We start from the raw sequence: 6,380 nt of genomic DNA, 5'->3' as shown, positions 1-6,380 counted from the left end.
GTCTAATCAGAGCTGCAGCTCCCAGCCTAGCCACAGCCACAGCAGCTTGGGGTTCCAGAAGGTCTTCGACCTACACCACAGCTCACCACAACACCCGGATCCTTAACCCACTGAGCAAGGCCAGGAATCAAACCCATATCCTCATGGATACTAGTCGGGTTACCGCTGAGCCACTACAAGAACTCCCACCTGATGGATTTTGTCACCATTAGGATATTGAAGCTTGGAGTTCCCGTTGTGGCTCAGCGGTAATGAACCCGACTAGGATGCATGAGGATGTGGGTTCAATCCCTGGCCTCGCTCAGTGGGTTAAGGATCCAGCATTGCCATGAGCTGTGGTGTAGATTCCAGACCTGGTGTTGCTGTGGCTGTGGTGTAGGCTGGCAGCTGTAGCTCCAATTCAGCCCCCAGCCTGGGAACTTCCATGTGCAGTGGTGCAGCCCTAAAAAGAAAAAAAAAAAAAAAAAAAAGATATGAGGCTTGAGAAGTTTGGCAGGGAATATCAGGAGTTGAGTTTTGGACATGTGAATCCAAGGAGAAATGACAGCTACACAACTAGGATATATAGGCCTAAAGCTCATCAGAAGAGTGACAGAACTGGAGATAGACATTAGGAGTTATTGGAATATACATGGTATTTGAAGCCATGGTATTGCAAAGGCTCTACTATGACAGGAGAATGAAACACACACACACACACAAAACCAACCTTTAGAGGCCAGGTCCAGGAATTGGTAAAGGAGAATGAGGAGAGCCTGCCAGGGAAGTAGACAGAAAACCAGGGAGGGATTTGTCTCTGGAGGAAGTTCAGTGCGCTTTGACAAAGTCTTCGAGAAGGGAGCTAAGGAGAGCACTGAAAAGTGGCCTCTGTTTTTACCCCAGGGGTGTTTCCAAAGGAACATCATTGCTGCAGGGGTGGGAGGTGGAAGTGAGAATGGGAAGTGAGAACAGGGTGATAGCCAGCGAAAAATCCATCGTAACTGTACTGGAGATTCTTGCCTCTGAGGGGAGAAGAGGGATGGAGGTAGTGGTGGCTCTGGGTGGAAGGATGTAGGGATGAGTTAGGTATTTTAAATGAAAGTAAGAGCAAGGCTGTTCCAACTCTACTTCACGTAAGAACCATGCAAGTCTGGTGTGGTGGCCAGGAGTTTGCAGAACCCAGGGACCCTGAGGCAGAGTTGGAGGACCACGTCTATGAACAGTGGACCAAAGCATCTTGGCATGGAAGGAAATGGGATATGCAGAGAAGAGGAGTATCCAGACAAGAGGAGGTGGGGTGAGACCAAGAGTTAGGGGAGCTGGGGGGGTTACACGTGGAAGATGGAGGCATTCGTCTCCCTACAAAATAATAACAAAGGAAAGAAAAGAAAAACAAAACTTGCTCCTTTAAGGCCCTTACTAGCTGGCTGTGCCTGACCTGCCTCTGTCATCTATTAACCAGGATTACAGCATCCTTCCACCACTTCCTGCCATCACCTACCAGCATTCCTGTGGTCAATCCATCCCACTCCCTGCCTTTCTGCACCATCTCCTGGATCCTCGGCCCTTTGTCCCTTCCTCTATGCCTGGTCTATCACCCTCTCCTTTCTTCTTTTCTCTCCTCATTTAGCCGCAGTAACATTTTCCTGTTCCAGTACTACTTTTGCCATTACACTTGGCGTCCTTCCTCCTCTGTCCTGGTTGCACTTGCCTGGCAAAGCCTCAGCCCTGGATGACCTCAACCACCTGCTTTTTTCGCACCTGAAGCTGGAGGAGCCACCCAGCTGGCAGAGGGCACCAGTGGGAGTGCAGATGGCCCAGGGTCCTGCCATCCTACTGGTTCTCCGGTTCTCTGCAACACCTTGCCTTCTCCACTTTTCTCTCCTGCCTCATCGCCCTACGTAGATTGCCTTGGCTTTCTTTGTGGAGAAAACCAAGGCCATCGGACGGTAACTGAACTTCACACCGGGTCCAGTCCACACAGCTTCTGCTTCCACCCTGCTGATCCTCCAGGAGGATAGAAAATGAGGGTAGAAAATGCAGTTGATTCTCCCACCTCTGCTCAAACCCTGGCTCCTAGAAATAGCCCTTCAATTTGTTCCTTACTTCCTCCTTAAAAGCAAAACAAAAATGGAACTGAAGACAAACACAGGGCATTCCCGTTGAGGCTCAGTGGGTTAAGAACCCAGCTAGTACCCATGAGGATTCAGGTCCCATTCCTGGCCTCACTCAGTGGGTTAAGGATACAGTGTTGCTACGAACTGCGTTGTAGGTCACAGACATGGCTTGGGTGCTGTAGCGTAGGGCGGCAGCTACAGTTCCAATGCGACCCCTAGCCTGGGAATTTTCTTTCTTTTTGTTTTTTTGTTTTAGTGGCATCTGGAGGTTCTCAGGCTAGGGGTTGAATCGGAGCTATAGCTGCCAGCCTACACCACAACCACAGCAACTTGGGATCCGAGCTGCATCTGCAGTCTACACAACACTGGATCCTTAACCCACTGAGCAAGGCCAGGGATCGAACCTGCATCCTCATGGATACTAGTCAGATTCGTTTCCACTGAGCCAGAATGGGAAAACCTAGCCTGGGAATTTTCATATGCTGAGGGTGTGGCTCTAAAAGGACAAAACACACAAACCTTCCCTGAAACACTTTTCTCCCCAGCTATTGCCCTTCCTCTCCTTGGCAGCAAACCTCCCCTAAGAGCTAGGGCCCCATCTCCATTTCCTCATGCTCGACCCACTCACCTGTTCTGCCCCATCACTCTGAAAACAAAACAGCTCTCATCAGAATCGCCAGGGACCTCCGTGTCACTATGTCCATGAGGATTTTTCAGTCATTGTAGGTGCTTTCCAGAAGCATTCAGTGTCTCTTAATCACTCCCTCATTCTCATGAAAGTTTGCTGTTGTTTATTTTTATAATTATCTGATTAAAATCTGTTCCTGTTGAACCGTCAGATCTGTGAGGGTGTGAGGGTAGGGGCTGTCATTTGTGTCACTATGTCTCAGCCCCTTACATCCAGTGGCCTGCTTCCCATCTCCACTTACATGTCTCAGACCACCTGGGATCAATATCTCTGAAATAACACTCCACGGAAGTCCCTGGTTAGGGATTCAGTGTGTCACTGCTGGGGCCCAGGTTCGATCCCTGGCCAGGGAACGTCCACAAGCTCTGGGTGTGGCCAAAATAAAATAATACTTCTAGTGGCCCCCACCAGGGTCCTCTCCAAGGGTCCCCTATCCCAGTAAATGTCATCTCAACCCATGCAGCTGCACAAGTAGCTGGAGTCAGCCTGGTCACCATCCCATGCCCTCTCACGGATAGGCCATCACCTGGGAATGAGAAAAGTTTGGAAAGTGAGGAGGCTCCCAGGGAACCCAGGCTTTTCCACCAAAGAGCATATTTGGTACATATCCCTCCCTACCTGCCAGGAATGAAGCGAGGCAGTAGTGCACTGTGTTTTGTGCGTGTTGGGGTGCTGCTTGAGAAAGACTGTTGTGTCCTTTTGAAACTGGGCATCTTATCCCTCTGTCCAGGGAGGAAGCATCCGCAATGATGACAGATTTTTGCTTCTGATCGAGAACCAGGCTTAACATTTTGTGCAGCTTCCCTTGGGTCTGCAAGCAGCATTGAGATCCACCTGGCTGTGGCCGGGGAGCACAGTGATCTCAACATTGCTTGAGGCCCAGGAAGTGCTGAGCACCTGGGCAGCGGCCATAGGCCCTACAGAATCTGGAAGTACCCTGGGCAAACCAAGTCTTTGCTGTTCCATCTCCTTCAGTTGCAAACTTATTTTTTCCATATAGTTCATCATTAAAGACAATTTGAATATTTGCCCCATGCCCATATAGGAGTCTCTATTCTTCCCAAGTTAAAAAATATAAATAAATCTGGAGTTCCCATCGTGGCGCAGCAGAAATGCATCTGACTAGGATCCATGAGGGTGCAGGTTCAAACCCTGGCCTTGCTCAATAGGTTAAGGATCTGGTGTTGCTGTGAGCTGTGGTGCAGACGCAGCTTGGATCCTGCATTGCTGTGGCCAGCAGCTACAGCTCCAATTGAACCCCTAGCCTAACCCCCCCAATAAAAAAAGCAAAAAATATATATATGTGTGTGTGTATATATATATACATATATAAATCTTATATGTATACATGTATACATATATAAATCTTTTTTTTTTTTTTTTGCCTTTTTGTCTTTTGTTGTTGTTGCTATTTCTTGGGCCGCTCCCGCGGCATATGGAGGTTCCCAGGCTGGGGGTTGAATCGGAGCTGTAGCCACTGGCCTACGCCAGAGCCACAGCAACACGGGATCCGAGCCGCGTCTGCAACCTACACCACAGCTCACGGCAACACCGGATCGTTAACCCACTGAGCAAGGGCAGGGACCGAACCCGCAACCTCATGGTTCCTAGTCGGATTCGTTAACCACTGCGCCACGCCGGGAACTCCCATATATAAATCTTTTCATTGGGAGACATAAGGTCCCTGAAAATAGTCCTTAAAGATGGACCAATAGACTTTTCTAGAATTTTGAGACTAAAATTTACCAGGTCCCAAATGTGTAAGTGCCTCATATCGGTTTGGAAGTCATCATAAATGACAGGCCAGAATTAGAATTAGGTGAGAATTTCCTTTATATTGTATCTGCCCCCCCCCCCAATAATTACTTCTGTTATCAAGAGGTTTTTTCCTGTGAATTTTCTTTGTTACTTAGGTAGATGTTGCCTTCCTCATTTCAGTTATTTATGTAATAGTTTATGTTTTTGTTATTTCTCTAAAGATTAAATCGAGGGAGTTATCTGATGGCCAAGCCCATTGGGTCTCCTGTGTTTTCACCACTGTGACTCTGGTCCCTGCTGTGTGGCGCAGGTTTAGTCCCTGGCCCGGGAATTTCCACATGCTGAGGGTGTGGAAAAAACAAAAAACAAAAAAACAAGAGAGAACCTAAAATAAATGTTGCAACTCTAAAAAAAAAAAAAAAAAAATTACATTGAAGAAGGGATGCAAAGCCCTATCTGTGTGTTAGTCTTTTTTTTTTTTTTTTTTTTTTTTTTTTTTTTTTTTGTCTTTTTGCCATTTCTAGGGCTGCTCCCGCGGCATAAGGAGGTTCCCAGGCTAGTGATCCAATCTGAGCTGTAGCCACCGGCCTACACCAGAGCCACAGCAACGCCAGATCTGAGCCACGTCCGCAACCTACACCACAGCTCACGGCAGCACTGGATCCTTAACTCATTGAGCAAGGCTAGGGATCGAACCCGCAACCTCATGGGGGTCAGATTCGTTAACCACTGAGCCACGACGGGAACTCCAAAACAGTATGTTATCATCAGATACTATTTAAGTAGAAATGCCTTTATATTAAAATTGCTACAGGGAGTTCCCTCCCGGCTCAGGGGGTTAATCTGGCTTGTCAGTGGGTTGCTGCTGTGGCTGAGGTTTGATCCCTAGCCTGGGAACTTCCACAAGCCTTGGGTGCAGCCAAAGAAATAACAAAAAAATTGCTATGGACATATAATAAAGATAAAATACGAGGAGCAAATGTGCCCTAGAGTTGAATTGGTTTTAAATTGTGTTTAGGTAAAATAATGCCTGTGTGTTTATTGTTCTTATTAATACGATGTATCATGTGACAGCTGGGCCTAGCATCTGTCTCAACTGTGGGTGATATTTATATAAGATCAAATTTTTAAAAATTAAACTACAGATCCGGGGGTAATAGGAAGCCTGTCTTGGCCATTTTCTGCTTGAAAGAGCTGCCCCACAGCCAGGCTGTTTCCACATGTGTGCATTTACACAAAGTCACACAGCTGAAATGTGTGTGCTCGCAGAAAATAGAGGTCAGAGAGCATGTAAAGTGGTTGCGCTGTGCAGAGGTGGTGGCAGGGCCAGGCTTATGGGCCCCCCAGAGTCAACACAGGGAGAACAAGTCATGTGTGGTATTGTCTCAAGATGAGCTCTAAATAAATGATTAAAATAAAGGATTTTCTCATGGTTCCTCAACAATTTGGGGTTCATCTGGAGCCTTGAACCCTTAACACATGAAACGACAATTAGCAAAAAGATTAGGATCTTTGTTCTCCTTATTTTGTGAAAGCAGATTTTGCACCTTTCCCGAAGTGCTGGAGAGCCACCAAGGCAGCTGGAGCCAGAGAAGCCATGACCCTGGGGAGCCCAGTGGCCTGGAGAAGAGAGGGTTTGCTGCCACTTTGTTCTACAGTGAAGTTGCTGCTTTGGAAGTGATGGCTGAGAGGCTGAGGCACTGAACAGAGAGAGAAAGACAAGATGTTGAAAAGCTGAGCAGAACGCATTTTTAGATACCTGTCAGGGCTGCGGTGGAGGAGCGGTGCTGGTCCCACCAGGCTTTCAGCGATGCCCTCAAGGGTGTGCCTACCCAGGA

The sequence above is a fragment of the Sus scrofa genome, chromosome 6 (assembly GCF_054392235.1).
Source record: "Sus scrofa isolate SSC_HxYL_T2T_F1_AM1 chromosome 6, Sscrofa_HxYL_maternal_Yorkshire_Landrace_v2.0, whole genome shotgun sequence".
NCBI classification, from domain to species: domain Eukaryota; kingdom Metazoa; phylum Chordata; class Mammalia; order Artiodactyla; family Suidae; genus Sus; species Sus scrofa.
Note: the sequence above shows the minus strand (reverse complement) of the source record.